We start from the raw sequence: 17,582 nt of genomic DNA, 5'->3' as shown, positions 1-17,582 counted from the left end.
TTTTTTTTTTGTTATGTTGTTAAAAGGCCCTGGCCATGGACTGGTTTCAAAGAAGCCTTTGGCTCCATAGGGAACCCAGCTAACAGGTCTTTCGTTTTATTTTATTCCTTTTGGAATTTAGAGGGGCATTCATTCCTCGTAGAAGAGGGCTACGGTAATTTCCAATTTATTAAAAACAGTCACACCAAAAAAAATTAGGAGTATGGAATGTTCTAGATCTTGATTGGAGTGATGGTTCTATGAATAGATGTGTTTGTCAAAGCTTATCCAATGGTATACTTAAGGTTTGAGCATTTTTACCTCAATTTAAAGGGCATTAGAGGGGGAAAAGTATGGAAACCAGAGTGGTTTGTTCTTATTTTTTTAAGAGTAAGAACAGTTAATTATAGCACCTGTCTGAGGCTGGGTAAACCCAGAATTACTCTCAAGTAATCACTTCTAATTCTCTAGATTTCTTGAATCCCAGATCAAGGTATCTCCTTGCGGGAGGCTTAAATTCATTCCCTCTAATTTGTGTTCTGCATTCCTTTGAAAGCGGCCATTCTAAGGCCACATAAGGATAACTGATATTTATCCCTATAAATAGTTAGTGTCAGAAAGGTAATCTTTATCTTTGAGTCTCTTTATTATGCCACATTGGATTTACAATTAAATAAAGGTAGAAAATCTACCTGGGAGAGGGGGCAGTGACTGCACTTAGTGCCTTTTTCCTGCAGCTTGCAAGGAACATGAAGTGTGGAGATAAGAAATATGGCTTTAAAATAAAAGATCTTTGGTTGCAATCGTTCATCATGCCTCCGATACAGATTTCCAGTCTTAGATATAAATATTTCAGGATCAAGATGCTTTCATCTTTCTCTGCCTTGCAAGAAGGGAAGATTGGAAACAATCTTCCTTAAAGTAAGCAGCTTTAATCATTGTTTCTAAATCAGCTGAACTGTGTTGGAAAAAAAGAAGATGTAAGAATCCTATAATCCCTGGTTTAGTGGTAATGAAATTGTCCAGGCTGAGAAGGGAACAGATGGATTTTGATTAATTTCTACTAAGACCAGCAAGTATCAACCTCAATATTCTTTATAAACTTGTCAGGGTAAATGTTTTATACTCGTAAGAGGATGAAGAAAAAAAAAGACATAAAATAAACATGATTTATAACTGGGTTATGAATAGTTAAGAGAGATATACTTAAAAAACACAATCCTCATCAACATGTCAAAATTCAGAGTCACTGAATCAGGGCAATTTTTTTTCAGAGACCTTTCAGATTTAATTTCTTAAAAAATGGAAGAGTTTGTTTTTGTCGTTGTTTTCAAGAGAGGACCCTTTGCCCTAGGTATCCATTGAAGTGGGCCATCACCTATCACGGGCTTAACAGTGAGAATGCAAACAAGACTCACAGAGCTGAGAAGCTGTACCTCAGATTCGACATTTATGATTCCAGGATGATAATTGGAAACAAAGATGAACTTTACTGAGACATAATTTGGAATGAACTTAGACAATTCAGTTGCCACAGTTCATTAGTTTTATGGTTGGTATTCAGGGTGCTGAGGGGCAGATTTTCAGCTTCCCCTGTCCTTTTAGGGACCTCCCCACTTCCCAAGCCTGTCAAAGAATAGACTGGGAAGGGGGATCAGAGGGATCCAGGGGCTTAGAGTTTTAAATCTGCAATTACCTTGAAATTAGAACTGAAGATTCAAAACAGGCACTAAGAGAATCTGAAGCGTCGTTGGTGCCACATTACGCAGGGTGTGAGGCGTGAAGCCCCAAAAGAAAATCAATAACTGTTTGTTTGTTTTCCATTTAAAAATACTTCTGCTGCCTGGCTTGTCTTTTTCCCAGGATGGCTTCGCATCCATAGCACTTCCTTCCGCCTGGTCTCAGAGATGCTCACAGACCAAGAGCTGCTTGAGCAAGTAATATAAGGATTTTATATTTATAAATTTTATATTTTATATATTTATAAATGTTATATTTATATAGCTATAAGGATGATTTCAAGATCATCAATACTTAACAGATTGCCAATTAAAGGTAGGATTCTCCATCAAAACATGCTCGGTTCTCATTTAAAAACAAAACAAAAACCGCCAACTCGCTTTCCAATACTAGAAGCAAAACTGTGATCTGAGAATATATCAAAAATGTCCCCTCTTTCCCAGCTTTGGAATGATCTATTTACACAGGAGAAAATGAGGGTTATTAACGAAGTATGTGATTGTTGTGCCGTCAGCCCCTGGAATGTGGTGAGTAGTAAATGAATTGGGCATTAGTTTAACACTAGATCCTCCATTTTTCTTCCTTTATTATCTTGTCATCATAGCGGTGACTTGGAAACAGGATCTGCTTTAAAGACAAGTGTGCTGGGTCCACTGTAATGGGCACAGCCTGTTTGGGAAATCTGACCCGAGGATCACGATCTTAACCTGATAGTATCGTGCCTTCCTCGAAGTTTCTACTTTTGGTCTGTTAGGTATGCAGGTAGAAGGGACAGCAGCTGTCACCGTGCTGGCAGAAAACAAGCAGGGCTGACTTCTCCATTATGTGTAGCAGGTACAATGCCTAGCGCCTGTGACACTTTTAGGAACCCATGAGAATGTTCTACTTTCTTTAAAATTTTTTTTTAATGTTTATTTATTTTTGAGAGAGAGCTAGAACATGAGTTGAGGAGGAGCGGAGAGAGAGAGGGAGACCCAGAATCCGAAGCAGGCTCCAGGCTCCAAGCTGTCAGCCAGAGCCTGATACAGGGCTCGAACCCCTGAACCATGAGATCATGACCTGAGCTGACGTCAGAAGCTTAACTGACTGAGCCACCCAGGCGCCCCTCTACTTTATTTTAAAATCAGAGGAAAGGGGTATCTGGGTGGCTCAGTCATTTGAGCATCTGACTCTTGATTCCAGCTTAGGTCATGATCCCAGGGTCTTGGAATCAAGCCCTGCATTGGGCTCCATGCTGAGCATGCTTAGGATTCTCTCTCTCCCTCTCCTTCTGCTTCTCCCCTGCCCGTGCGTGTGTGCACGCTCTCTCTTTCCTCAAAAATAAAAGTAAGTAATAAATAATAAATAAAATGAGAAGAGAAAAAAGTAGATATAATGCCACCTGGATTAGATTCATCTTTTTACCAATGCAGTCAGTCATAAAATATACTTTTTAATAGTTTTTTACAGAGGAATGTGTTTCTGAAAACAGAAATGCCAAGGGCCCACGAAAGTCATCATATGGACCTACAGCCTGATGACAAATTCAAAGATTTTAACTGAAGATACTGAAGCAAAGGGGCTCTTTGCAAAGGTGCTGTTTGGCTTCCGAAAACCAACAAGGTGAAGCACCCAAGTACTAACAACGTGGGAATTATCATCCCCTCGGGGCCTGAATTCACAAAGGCAGGTGACCAGTGGCCAAACCCAACCAGAAGCCAGGGCGAAAGAAGTTCAGTGGGTCATTCCCTGTAGGTGAGCTGGTAAGACACACAGCAGAGAGCTGGGCAGATAAGAGCAGAAATTGGTTTGGGGACTGGAGATGGGGTTGTCAACAAAGAAAAACCACTACTAGGCCCCCCCCATTCCAACCCCTCCCTGCATCTAGACTTTTTAAGTGCGTGTAACTCTCGTCGTTGTGTAGGATTAACAGGATCTATGCATGAGTTTCTTTTTTTTTAATGTTTTATTTATTTCTAGGAGAGAGAGAGACAGCGTGAGCAGGGGAGGGTCAGAGAGAGAGGGAGTCACAGACTCTGAAACAGGCTCCAGGCTCTCAGCTGGCAGTCAGCACAGAGCCCGACGCGGGGCTCGAACCCACGAACCGCGAGATCATGACCTAAGCGAAAGTCGGACGCTTAACCGACTAAGCCACCCAGGCGCCCCTATGCATGAGTTTTAAAAAAGGAGGAACTTACTTCCTGCTTCAGGCAAGTGACCGAACCTTTCCTTTTCATTTGCTTTATTTTGGAAGCATCTGTCTTTTAGGTCTTACGTTTTATATCCCTTCACAATCAGGGCTCAACCTCCTGTTCTAGCCCATCGAGGGGACAGTTGAGAGAAGTCAGACTGCCTGGCCAGATGGGATATCACATGGCTAGCCCACCTCCCTGTGCCTCAGTTTCTTTATCTGTAAAAGTACCATAATAGTAGTACATGCTTCAGAGGGCAGGGAAGATTAAAGGAAAGAATAGTAGCAGATATGTATCTAGTGCTTATTGTGAGTGGAGCAGTATTCTAAATACTTTATGTATATTTGTTAATTTTTACCACACACAGAAAACCAAAGATTAAAACATGAAGGGAGACCAATTTGCGATGCTATTATTTGCATATCTGCATGCAGCTGTGCTTGAAGGTAAACTGCCACTCAAGATTTCATATATGTGAATCAATAAATGTTTCCTAGTTTTTTGGAGGGGCTCTAAGCCAGTCAAATTGAATTTCTATCCCTTGTAACCAGGACACTTCCAATAAAGTGGATGCTCTACAGATACACATATATGTATACACACTTATATATATCGTATATTCAATAATATATACAATATTTATATACATAAATATATGTTCATTAGCTAAATCAATCCGGAGGAAAATAATAGAATACGTAATGTCTCTAAATTTTGGGGAATGCTGCTATAGAAACTCTCCCGTTAAGAGAACTAATGAAAATGACCTCAAATTTGTTCTGTGCTTACAGTGCCAGGAGACTGTGTGTATTTGATTTGAAGTAGTCCTCACAACCACGCTATGAGGGCACTACTAATAATGCCCACTTTATAGAGGCAGGATATGAAGCACCAGAGAGCTGGAATAACTTCCCCAAAGTCAATTAGCCAATGAGTTGATGGAGCTAGAATTCAAACCCAAAGCCCATCCTCTTTTTTTAATAATAAGCTTCCTCCGCCTGTTGCACTCAGAATGCAAGGATGGGCCGACCATGGGTTTGAGCTGGTATGGTTTTTGCCATCTTCTTTGGGTCCATCAGAGAAGGCTGGGCGAACCACAAGAACAAGATAAAGGATGATGGGGTCAGAATTGTGGCGATGCACACAGCTCATAATAATAAACAAACTCTCTGCATCAGCTTTGAAAAGGCAACCATTGCCCCTGCAGAGTAACTGAATGGACAGAGGCTTTCCTCTACCTGTTGCCACACACGGTGTGTGCATTACTAGCAAAGCTTTCCGCGTTTACTTCTGCAGCAAACCAATAGAGCAACTGTCTTACTGTGTTAGGTGCTTTTGCAACAACAGAAGCGTCTGAAGTGGCACCCGCTGGCCCAGATCCAGAAGTGAATGCCTTCCTAATGACTCCTATCTGTTAACAAGATTTCTGCCCTTATTGAAACAAAAGGCAGATCTAACCGGTGAGTGGAGGTGGGCAGATGGTGGGGGAGTATTTCCTGGGCTCAGAGCTACAGCCCCTCACTGCTCCCAGAGGGGACATAGGGTAGGGGTGGGGAGCTGGTGAGACTTGAGGCTCACTCTGGCAGGCTGAAGAACCTGACCTTTGTCATGTCCTTCAGATCAGGAATGAAGAATGGAGGAACATCCTTAGACCTTTTCTAGCCCAAGATTCCCATCTCTTGGGGCTAATATCAAATGATTGTTAAACTTTCTCTGACCTTCCTGAACTCAACTCCTTTCTCCTTCCTCTGTGCTTCCAGAGTGTTAACATAGCACTTACTGTATTTTTCCTCCAATACCTTTTCCTTTTTTATATGTAAAAAAATTCATTTCCCTCTCTGTATAAAGTCATTATATCCTAGAGCACTGGAGAAAAAGAAGATGCTCATAATTCCACACCCAAAAAGAACCATTCTAAACCGTTTTACTCTCTTGCTTTTTTTATTTTTAATATAATTTATTGTCAAGTAGCTAACATACAGTGTATACAGTGTTATTATTTTTTTAAATTATTTTTAAAGATTTTAAGTAAGCTCTACACCCAACATGGGGCTTGAACTTAAAACTCTGAGATCAAGAGATGTGTGTTCTACTGACTGAGGCAGCCAGGTACCCCTCTTCTTTTCTTTTCAAAGGTATTTGATTTTCTAGTTAAAACCTTGTGACTCAAAAAGAGCAGCAATCTCTTTATATCTAGGTGGTTAGCACATAGTGGGTATTTGGGAAATGTATGCTGAATCTCCTTGGTTGAGGCGAGCACCGATCCAGTGTTGACTTTATTTTGCTTAAAAAAATTTTTTTTAATTAATTATATCAGAGTTGCCTGGAAACTTCATCAGTCTACTTAGACCAAGAAGAAAGAAAAGATGCTTCTCTTAGTAACTAAAGCCCCTGCCCCTCCGGGGTCTCATTCTTTTCTTCTGACTCCTTTGTGTCTCTTCCTGTTTTTTTTTTTTTTAAGCCTCTTTGAGATATAATTCACTTGTCATAAAATTAACCTATTTAGAGTGCACAGTTCAGTGGTTTTAGTGTATTGACAGAGTTGTGCGATCAGCACCGCTACCTAATATTAGAACCTTTTCTTTCCCCCAGAAGAAACCCTACACCCAGTTAGCAGTCAAGCCTTGTTTCCCCTTCCCCAGCTCCTGGGTATTAGTCTACTTTCTCTTTTTATGGATTTGCCGGTTCTGGACATTTTAGGTAAATGTAATTGTACAATATGAAGCCTTTTGTGATGGATTATTTCATTTAATAAGGAAAGGAAGCATAATGTTCACAAGGTTCATCCATATTGTAGCATGCACTTCTTTTTATTGTTTCTTTCCTGTGTTTTCCTGTCTGCTGCTTCTTTACATTCTTTGAGACCTTTTAATGGTATATTTGTTCAAGTGGCTCCTGCCATTTGATATTTGCCTCCTTTACCAAAGCAGTGTTACATCTAACATATCCCTTTGCTTGGGGCCCCAAGGATCAAGTAACAACTATCTTAGAATTTGCTGGACTCTAAGGAACTGTGTATTTTGGTCTCATGTGATGAACATTTACACAGTAGGATGTTCAACTATTAGAAAGCAAGTATGTTTGAAGGTAATAATCTTACACACAGAGAAAGATATGCACACACATAACATTTCCAAAGACTAGATAGATAATCAGGAAAAGTAAAAGAACATTTCTAGATGAATCGGTCAAATACTTTATTAAAAAAGTGCCAACCTGCAAAGGAATTTTAATTAACTGGAGGAGGGATTGGAATCAACCAGGTTTTAGGAAATAGAGAAGTTACATGATACTCTAAATTGTGCTCACTTTTTGAGTATTATTAGGACCAAGAGAAATTGGTTCAAGATTTAGCTGGAGCTTTGAAGCCCAGCCCTCAAATCAGTGAGTGTCAATCACCTCAACGTATGCTGCCAGGAAGATCACTTAGCATTAATGGATTGTGAAATGGATCGGTGGGATGGTAGGATAATTCTTTGTTATGAGTTCTGTCTGTGTACAGTGGAGTTGTTTTCCTAATCAGAGGTCTAGGATATTTCTGTATCTAATCAACTCATCGCTTTTTCCTCTGCATATTATTAAAGCATTCATTAGCTTTCAGTAGCACTGCAGAAGTTGGCTTTGGTTTAAAATTGTGCCCATGGTAGAGGGAATGTTTCCACAAACCACTTAAAACATTATTAAGCTGTACTCTTTTCCCCCTCAGAATTTACTTAATCTCATTAAACCTAAAAAATGGCTAAGCAGTGGGTAGCATTTTCATTGTTTCTTGGTGAATCAAAACATGAAAAAGAATGCAAACATTAAGAGGTAATGAACATTGGATGCAATCTCTAATCTAACTTTTCAGACTTAAAGCAATATAAAATACTTAGATGTCATTATCTAAAATACTTATGATGGGGTTGTTTTTCCTCGATAAGAAATTAATTGGTAATAAATCTGTGTTAGCGTGTAACTGAAACTAAAAACAGACTGTACCAACTTAATTTGGCTTCAGGGATAAGATGGAAGCAGATGTTGGAATTAGCATTTTAAAATATTATCCCTGTAAGTCAGCATTTGGAGAGGAGATTGGTTGTGGAATTTTGCATGGGAAGTGGTAGAGTCACTCATCCAAGGTCTCATGGACTTGGCCTCTGGGGATCTCTGGGAGGTACACAAATAGCACTTAGAGACAGAACTCAACCAAGAATTATCCTAACATCTTAGTGGCCACAAATTTGCACTTCATCCATGAGCATGGGACATACTCATCTTCTCTGAATTATTTCAATTTTGACAGCATCTATGGCACCAATGTGAGCACTTAGCCAAAAGCCCAGGTGACTCAGGTAAGATGAGTTTCAGTCCTCTGTTGTGACATAATTGTGTTGTTATAGGCAAGTCATTTGACTTCTGGGATCACTTGTTTTCTTCTCAGTAAAAAGGGACGATTTGTAGCTGCCCTGCATACTTGACGAAGTGGAAAGCTCTGTGGGATAGTAAGAAACACTAGAGAAATAGAAGGTATATTTTAAACCAGTGAAATAGTAAATGTTATAGATACAATCCCCAAATATCAGTTTTCTCTAAGAACATTCCTTAGGAATTCATCCTAAGAAAACAATCAAAGGAATATATAATGTTCATTAGAGCATTACTGGTAATGGCAAAATATTGGGAGTGTCGAAATAATGTCCAGCAATAGGGGACTGGCTAATTAAATTATGTTATGGCTATACTGTACCTTTATGAAAATCCATGACATGTTGTGAAGGAAAAAAATGACAGGTTACAAAGCACTATAACCGATGGTTATATGGCCCCAATTTTTGGCTTTGTGAAAATAAAGTAAATATATAGGAAAAACTGTGTGTAGATAAAACATTAACAATGATTATTTCTGAGTAGACGGAAAGAGATGATTTTTGGGGGGAGGTGACTTTGTGTATTCTTAAAGTTTGCTATATAAAGAACTTACAACTTTTTATTAGAAACATATAGTTATGTAATCTCTCTTTCTCTCTCTTTCCCTCTTTCCGTCTTCCCATTTTATTGATTCTCAACCTAGGCATTTTCTCTCTACCTTTCCTTCTTTACCCTCCATCCCAGTGAATATTTGGCAATATCTGAAGTTATTTTTGGCTGTCATGACTTAGAGGTACTATTGACATTTAGTAGGTAGAGGCCGGGGATCCTGTTAAACGCCCTGCAGTGCCCAGGGTGCCCCCCACCCCCAATGATTATCTGGCCAAAATGCCAATAGCACTCAGGTTGAGAAAACCTGTGCATGCCAATCCTAGGTCAGACTTCTGTTGTTGGTCTCACACAACCCAGGAGAGCCTTCCATGGTGGTCTCTGTAGGTAACACTGTCATCTTACTTTCTTCTTTTCATAGGATCTTTTCCATCCAGCCTATGGAATCTTGCCTTGTCTGGAAGCTAGAGGGGAGGCTATTTTTCCCAGTCTATTGTTCAAGATACACTGTGGCTTTTTGATATTCAAAAACTTGGCTTCTGGGGCTTAGAAACCCTTTCAAAACTATTATCTCCAGCATGGGTTTCAGCGGCCTATTTTGAAACTCATAAGCCATGGCTTTGTGTCTTTGTTCTCTGAGTTTTGCTTTGGTACATTTTCCCCTAGGGTTGTAAGCATACAAAGTTTATGCTCGAATTTATTGCGGGTGAGGGTGGAAAGTAGGGTCATGGACTAAAAGGAAGTACAAGGGAATATTTTAAAAATCATCTCAGCACATGTATTTACTCCTTAAAATTTATGTCAGTGTGTGCTAATAATACAGAATACAGTGCTGACATGATGAATCATACTTTACTTTTTATTTGTTGCTCTTAAAAATCTTATTAAAATGTTAGAATGTTCTGAATTCACCAGGGGCAAAATCAACTCAGTGTGGAACCTTGTTTATCATGACTGGGTGGAAGTGTCGCCTAGGGGGTCGTGGTATTCAACCTGACACCTACTTTTTGCTATTCTCTGTCTCATTCTCTTCAGCCTGGCTCTATATGCCTATGTTAATTTGCAAGATTTACTTAGAAATTCATGTGTAAAAGGGAGATTCTCTTGAAGTTTTCAGGCTGGATAAAATGTGAATATATGCAGCACAAGCATGGGAGAAAAAGTTCCAGGTCCTACAAAACAAACAATTTGAAGTTTGTTTCATCTTGCATCCCCTAGAAACATGAGCACTGTTACCTCCACAAATTCTACCCCAACCTCCCTTTTCCTGGGAGAGTACATAACGTGTTGAGCCTTGCTGAGAGTGAGCGCTAATAGACGAGGGCTATCACAGCTATTCCCTACCTGTGATCCTTCCCTCAGCACCCTCATGCCCTTTCACGGCTTTAGGGATGCCTCCAGGAGTCTAAGTAGATAGATGATTTCCAAATCTATGCCCCCAGCCCAGCTCTTTCGATGCCTCTCAAGGTTCTGAGGCATCTTGCAGTGCGGGGAAAGCCTATTCTTGACTTAGAGACTTTCTAGCTTAAAAAAATCACATTATGAAAGATCAGATAGGTTCTCTGAACCTCACTTTCACCTGTAAAGTGGAGAGAATGAAGGCTGTCTAATGACGACTCCCAGTAAACTGAGTCAGCAAGTCCCCGACTCTCTCTTTCAGAGGTGATATGGTCTCAGAGTCATTGTTTCTTTCTTCTCTGATCTCCAGTTCTGTAGGTTGGCCTCTTTATAACTTCAGCTGCACATTACCCATAATTATTTGTCACGTAAGTTAGTTCAGCTGCCCCAAATGAATGGCTCAGTTTCTCAGGCTTCCATTTTCAGATTCCAGGGGGGAAAAGTGTGATTGGTTCGTGTCACTTTTCCAGCCAGACCACACAAGTCAGAAATATTGGATGGATGAACAGTTTTAGGCTCAGGAGGCTAAACCAATCTAATTAGCTGTTGTCATATGGGTTGGTCGGTCAGGGCATTGTGTGTGGCAGACTCCTGGAATGGACATTAGTTACTGTCCAACACTCCTTCTTTTGGAGAAATATAACTGTGTGATTATAGTGTGGCTGTCCTTCACCTCTTACACCCCGCGTGGGCATGAGAATGTGCTTGTAAAACAAGCTGGCCTACCTTTCTTTAATTTGAAGCCAGAGGAGAATTCTTTTTGCATCAAGGGTCATATGACTGCAAGGAGATGGCTTGGAGCTTTTGAAGGTTATCTTGCCTGCCTCTTGGAAGAAATCTGCTCTTAGTAAGAGGGAATGAGTCCAATCCAAACAAAATAACACGGTCAAGAGATAGGGAAGAAATACTTACACATTCATGCCCTCCCTTGAAAACCAGTATCTAGTTACATTTCTAGAGCATCTCAGTTATGCAAATAGTAGCCTCTTTTTTCCTATTTGTGTTGAGTTTATGTCACTTGCAGTTAAGGATTCTGTCTAGAATGCTTTCTCAGAAGGGGGTATTTGGCAGTGAGGCAAATGTCTAGTACTGCAACTTGTTTGAAATCCATGGGATTTGAGGTCCACTGATAGATTTGGCTTCCCTGGTGTGTAAGTCCCTGATCAAGGGTATTCCAAATGTCAGATGTCCAAGTGAAGCCTCTTAAATCCTACTTCAACATTTATGACCTTTGACTAAATAATGTTGTTTCAAGGTAGCAGCAAAATACTCAAGTCCAAAAATAAAAGTCGAATGGCAGGTGGTTTTTGTTGCCTGTATTAAAATAGAACAGATGGAAAGAGAGTTGGAATAAACCCCCATACTAATTTTTCTGCTTTCTCCAAAACTTCCCACTATAAGTAAATAGCACAGATAAGGGCCAGAAATGTTGTTACTATTTCCACCATAAGTTTGCCATAGTATCAACTTGCATGATGCAAGCTCAGCATCCTCAGAACCCAAGTTCCAAAGATACTTGGTGACCTTCCCCTATTTACCATCATCCTTATCTAGGCTGAGTCTTTTCAGAGCAAGCTGAGTTGGTGAATAGGGACGGAAGAGCTTCTTAGTACATGTCATCATTCAGTGTGATGTGGGGTGATGGTCCCTAACAATACAGTTAGAAAGGCCAGGCTAGACCAATGGTGGGTTACAAATGTGACTATGAATGCTGTTTTTCCTCAGAATAGTATTCTTATCAGCCTATCACTGGCCAAGCATTTCTGCATTTCTGTCAACAGACTCTCTCCTATTTTAAAAAATTTCATCATCCTTCCTGCTTCAGTTGGGCCTCACCTTCTGAATTTTACCATATGCTCAAATTGTTATTACTGTTATCATAGCATTTCTCTTTAATTGGTGTCACCTTTTAATCACCCTCATTCTAAATAACAATACCCATGAAGCCACAGGTTTGGTGTTTTCACTTAACTTCTTTCCCCCAATATCCATTACAATAAATTAAAATGACTAAAATAATTCTTCTGTGTATCAGCCAAAATAATTTTGTAAGAAAACTTGTAAGATGCAAACCACATTTTTGGAAAAAAAAAAACAACTAAGTTGATATACTATTTCTCGTGTTACTACACGCATACGTTGCAAAGATGGGAGAGACCCAGAAGCTTTATTTTTGGACAATGTTAGTAGACTTTAGAAGGTCGTGTGTTGGAGTCTGGAAGGTGAGAACCACTAAATTTTAGAGGTTAGGACTGGCAGCCATATGAGGATTCGATCTGTGTCTACCTTATTCATGAGTGTATCTTGATAAGTAGCAAAGAGGCGGGCATATATTAGGGACTCAATATTTGTTGGAAGAAAAAAGTATAAACTGAATGAGGATTCCGTCTGGGTCATCATGCTATGCTTTTGTTCATTTCTCAGGGATTATGAATGTCTTTTACAACAAAATCTCAAGTGCTTGCTACCATGTCTAGCATACACAAAATTAAAAAAAAAATTTTGTGTATATGAAAATATGTTTAGTGTAGGTCTAGTAAGCTCTAATACAAATTGAATTACAGGTGGGGTGCCTGGGTGGCTCAGTTAGTTAAGCTTGCGACTTCGAGTCAGGTCATGGTCTACACAGTTCATGGGTTCTAGCCCTGCATCACTGTGCTGACAGTTCAGAGCCTGGAGGCTGCTTTGGATTCTATGTCTCCCTCTCTCTCTGCCCCTCCACCACTCATTCTCTGTCTCTGTCTGTCTCAAAAATTAATAAAACATTAAAAGGATTTTAAAAAATCCACTAAACTGCCCATTGTCCCCTCTCTCCATTCTTTGCAACTACCATTCTACACTCTCTGTACAAATTTGACTACTGTAGATACCCCATATAAGAGGAATTATACAGTAGATGTCTTTTTTTAATGTTTATTTACTTCTGGGAAAGAGAATGTGTGAGTGGGCGAGGGACAGAGAGAGAGGGAGATACAAATGTGAAGCAGGCTCCAAGCTCCAACTGTCAGCACAGAGCCTGATGTGGGGCTCAAACTCACAAACCATGAGATCATGACCTGAGCCGAAGTCAGACTCTTCACTGACTGAGCCACCCAGGTGCCCCAGTAGATGTCTTTTTTGACTGGCTTAGTCTACTTAGCATAATGTCTTCGATGTTCATCCTTCTCCTCGCATGTATCAGATTATCTTTCCTATTAAAGTCCAAATAATAGGATATTATATGTGCAGAGCACATTTGGTTTATCTATTCAAGGACACTTGAGTTGTGTCTATCTTTCATCTATGTGTATAATACTGCTATGAACATGGGTGTACAAATTTGACCAACAAAAATTTTAAATGACTTCATGAAAGAATCAATGAAAACATAAATTAATGAATGACAGCAGTGGTCTTCTATGTAGCTGGGGACAATATGACCACATTGGGAGATGGTGGGCGGAAGGGATGGGAAGAAGAGAGTACCAAAGGAGTATTATTTCTTTGATGATTCTATCTGAGGCGGGTCCTGCTTGATGCTGGCTCATATTGCTCCATGCACCAGCTCTTCTTTGAGCTCTAAAAATGCTGTCCCCCTGTGGTTTCATAAATCCTTCTTATGCTAATTTGCCCTGAAATGCTCTTCTTTCCAGGGCATAAATATTTAAAGCATTTGTGGTCAGTGAAGGAAAGGAGAGCGAAACCCACGTAAGCTTTCCAAAGCGAATGGCCAGACACCTTGTCTGGGTTCCAGAAGTTTAAAGGAAGCCTGACCAAGCCATCCCAGGCAGGAAGTCATGTAACAAGTAAAACGGTTGCCCACTTCCGAAGCGAGGTGGGGGAAATCCAGGATCCAACGAAAGATACCTCACATCTTGTCGCCATTGCAAGTTTCCCGGGCTTTTCCCCTGGTCAGGACGGTAGGGAAGCTACTAGAATAGAAAGTGATTCACAAAGATCATCTGAAGCGATTTTTAGGTGTTTACTCTCAGGTCAGAGGGCCTATTAGTATCTGTGTAAAGAGGGCCAGAGCTGGCATTGTGGAACTCTGGGTGTTTTGTGTAGGGCATCTGGCTTGGCAGGGGGTGTCTGGTCTTTAGTATTTGAGTGAGAGGGGATCCCCCCTTGTGCTGGAAAGTGTCAACATATGAGGCACGGACGTCAGACAAGGCAGGCTGAGCCCAAGAAGCTTGACTCCCATCTCCTCAGAGGATGCTGAAAAACAGGCTGAAAACAAAATATCTATCAATCATTTCATTTATCAAAGTTCTTCCAGTTCCCAGTTTGAAGTGAAGGAAAGCAAAGCAAATATCTGCCTAGAAGAGTGAACTTGAAAGCTAGAGGGCCGGGGTAAATAAAAAAAAAAAAAAAACTTAGAAAACAGTGCTTTGAAAATTTCAGAGACAAATGCAAAGGAGAACACACATGTTTTTGCTTTCTGCTGGCCCACCCTGGCATAAGCCTTACAGCGGAAGAGACTGGCTCAAGGTCTAAGTCTGCCGTCAAATAATGGTCTCAACTATGGGCATATTATTTAGCCTTTTGTGAACCCCAGTTTTCCCATCTGTGAAATGAAAGTTATAAATAAGAGAACCTACCTCATAGGGTTGTGAGGATAATGATCTATGCGGAGTCTGCCAGTTTAACGTTAGTGTTCTTACTAGTCTCCCAAGTAAAGATGACATTCAAAGGACATGAACGTTGCAAAATTTTAAAACTGAAGCTTCACTTATAATATGAGGATTTGTAAATGGGTCTAAGAGAGTTGGAATATTCCCTCTCAGGCACAGTCATCAGGGCATTGATTAAGTACCAGGGCACGTTCAGCAGATGCTACAGGTAAGAAAAAATAAACACAACGTCTTAAGTCATGTGGTATCACCATCTACAAATACAGAATCACGTCAAAGGGTGTTTTGTGAGGGTGCACATGTGTACACACCATGGGTACAGCCTTCACAGGTTCTTACCTAAGAAGATAAATAACTTGACTCCATTTTTATGAAACAGGCATTAATTGATTTTGCATTACCTCAAAGGATGCACAATGGTGGTAAAGAGTGGTATGGAATGAATGGCAGGGATAGTTCTTTTACAAGAGGGACTGTAATCTGCCCAGAGCAGTTTCTGCTGGCTCTTTGCTTGGACAGCTTTCTGTCACTGAGGTCTTAGCTCATGGGTCACCACCTCATGGGGACCTTCTCTGGACAGCCATTCTAAATTAAACCCATCCTCCATTTTTTTAATCCTCGATCTTCTTTTCTTTTAAGCCTTTACCTGGTTCTGAAATTACCTTGTTCATATATTTGTTGATTTGCTCACTGTCCAACTCTTCCTGTAACAAGACACACAGGTCACACGAAAGCAAGGACTCCATCTGCCATGTCATCGTATCGCAGAGCCTGGAGCACAGCAGGCATTCAATAAGTAGACGATGTAAAAATAATTGAATAATTGGGGCTCATTTGGCATTTTGTTCTTATGTTTTTGTTTTTTATATGTATTTTTTTATTTTAGAAAGCGGAGGAGAGCAGGAGAGACAGAGAGAGAGAGAGGAACGGACAGAGGGAGGGAGAATATTAGGCAGGCTCCACACTGAATGTCCAACACTGGGTTCGACCTGATCTGAAGGCAAGAGTTGGACCCTCAACCAACTGAACCACCCAGGCACCCCTGGCTTGCTTGCTTATTTATTTATTTATTTATTTAATATAATTTATTGTCAAATTGGTTTCCATACAACACCCAGTGCTCATCCCAACAAGAGCCCTCCTCCATGCCCGTCACCCACTTTCCCCTTGCCCCCATCCCCTATCAACCCTCAGTCTGTTCTCAGTATTTAAGGGTCTCTTATGCTTTGCCTCCCTCCCTCTCTGTAACTGGCTTTTTGTTTTTAAACATAATTTGCCTTTTCTTGTGCTGATTTGGTTAGTAAATCTCAGTTCATCAGACCATTTTGGGTTCTTGCCAAAGGATATTGGAAAATTGAAGATGGGACTTACCTGTACCATCTTGCCTAAGAATCATACTTTTATTCCTTCGCTAGGGCTGTCTAGCAAAGCACCACAAAGTAGGAGCCAAAACAACAGAAATTTATCATCACTCAGTCCTGGAGGCTAGATGTCTGAAATCAGAAGTTGGTAAGGTTGGTTCCTTCAGAGGAAGGAAGAGAGAGAGAGGAGAGTCTGTTCTATGCCTTTTCCCCTAACCTTGTAGATGCATCACCCTGATCTCCACTTCATCTTCACATGACATTCTCCTTGTGTCTCTGTCTTGAGAGTTTTCCTTTTTATAAGGATGCTGGTCACGTTGGTTTGGAGTCCACCCTAAAGACCTCTGTAAAGACTCTGTCTCCAAATAAGGTCACATTCACATACTCGGGGTTAGGATATTAACATATGAATTTGAGGGACACAGTTAAACCCTTAACAATATTGAACGTCCAAGATGGGAGAATACCATATTAGGTAGAGCCACACAATCGCTCACATCCCCCATCCACCCCCCAGAAGGACAGGTAAAAAACTTCAGTCTAGGGAAACTTGGAGATCTGAAAAACAGCAGAGCTTAAGTGAACACTCAGACGCATGGCAGAACCCTGAGTGACATAAACTGCTGAATCAATAAATACTTGGTGACTGAATGAATGTGGAGATCTTCTAAGTGACTTGCTCCCTCAGCCCTTAACAAGTCTTTGTTCCAAAGTTCAGGTGACAACTAGCCTGACCCCTGCATTTAACACCCCCACCACTAGTGCTCATCTCCCATTCTATACTTAATTTCTCTCTGTAACATGCCTTCTACTCATCTGTATTTTATTTATCATGTTGTTGCCTACTTTCCTTTGCTGAAAAGTAAACTCCATAGGAGGAGTTTTTACTGTTTTGTTTATTTCTGCAGATATCAGCACCTATTTACAGAGCCTGATACACAGTTGACCCTCAATTGCTTTGAGTGAATGAATGAATGGTCTCAGGAGAGAGGTATGGCATCTCCTGGCATGTACTTACTGGTGTTCCTTGTACCTGCCGTCATTCTCTCCAGAAGCTTAGCTCAAAGGCACATTTCAAAGATCAAGCCCCTGTCTCTGATGCCTGAATTCCCTCTAAGACCGGTGACTATTTGGTAACATGATTTTTTTTTTTTTTTTGGTTCAGAGCCCCAATTTTGATAATAACAGAGCAAAGTAATGAAAGTGTTAAATGATACACAAAATAATATGGGATGGGGTACATGTGTGCAAAGAACAAAGGTATGGGGAAGAGAGGCAGAGAGGCTTCCATACATTAGCTCAAACAGTGGGCTCAGAGAAGGGCAAATACACTTTGAAGTGCAGGATGGGGGTGGGGCAGGATG

The 17,582-nt window shown here is 40.6% G+C and overlaps 1 protein-coding gene across 1 annotated transcript in view; it reads left to right on the top strand.

Moving 5' to 3' along the window:
- The first annotated feature begins 4,280 nt into the window (after window positions 1-4,280).
- Window positions 4,281-17,582, top strand: part of TAFA4 (TAFA chemokine like family member 4) — a 190,212-nt gene continuing 176,910 nt past the window's right edge. The window contains exons 1-2 of the mRNA XM_039248850.1: window positions 4,281-4,336; window positions 5,238-5,350. The gene's annotated coding sequence lies outside the window, so the exon portion shown is untranslated. The remainder of the gene's footprint in view (window positions 4,337-5,237; window positions 5,351-17,582) is intronic.

The sequence above is a fragment of the Hyaena hyaena genome, unplaced genomic scaffold (genome assembly GCF_003009895.1).
Source record: "Hyaena hyaena isolate Hyena2069 unplaced genomic scaffold, ASM300989v1 scaffold_320, whole genome shotgun sequence".
NCBI lineage: Eukaryota > Metazoa > Chordata > Mammalia > Carnivora > Hyaenidae > Hyaena > Hyaena hyaena.
This window is presented reverse-complemented; position numbering and strand designations above follow the sequence as displayed.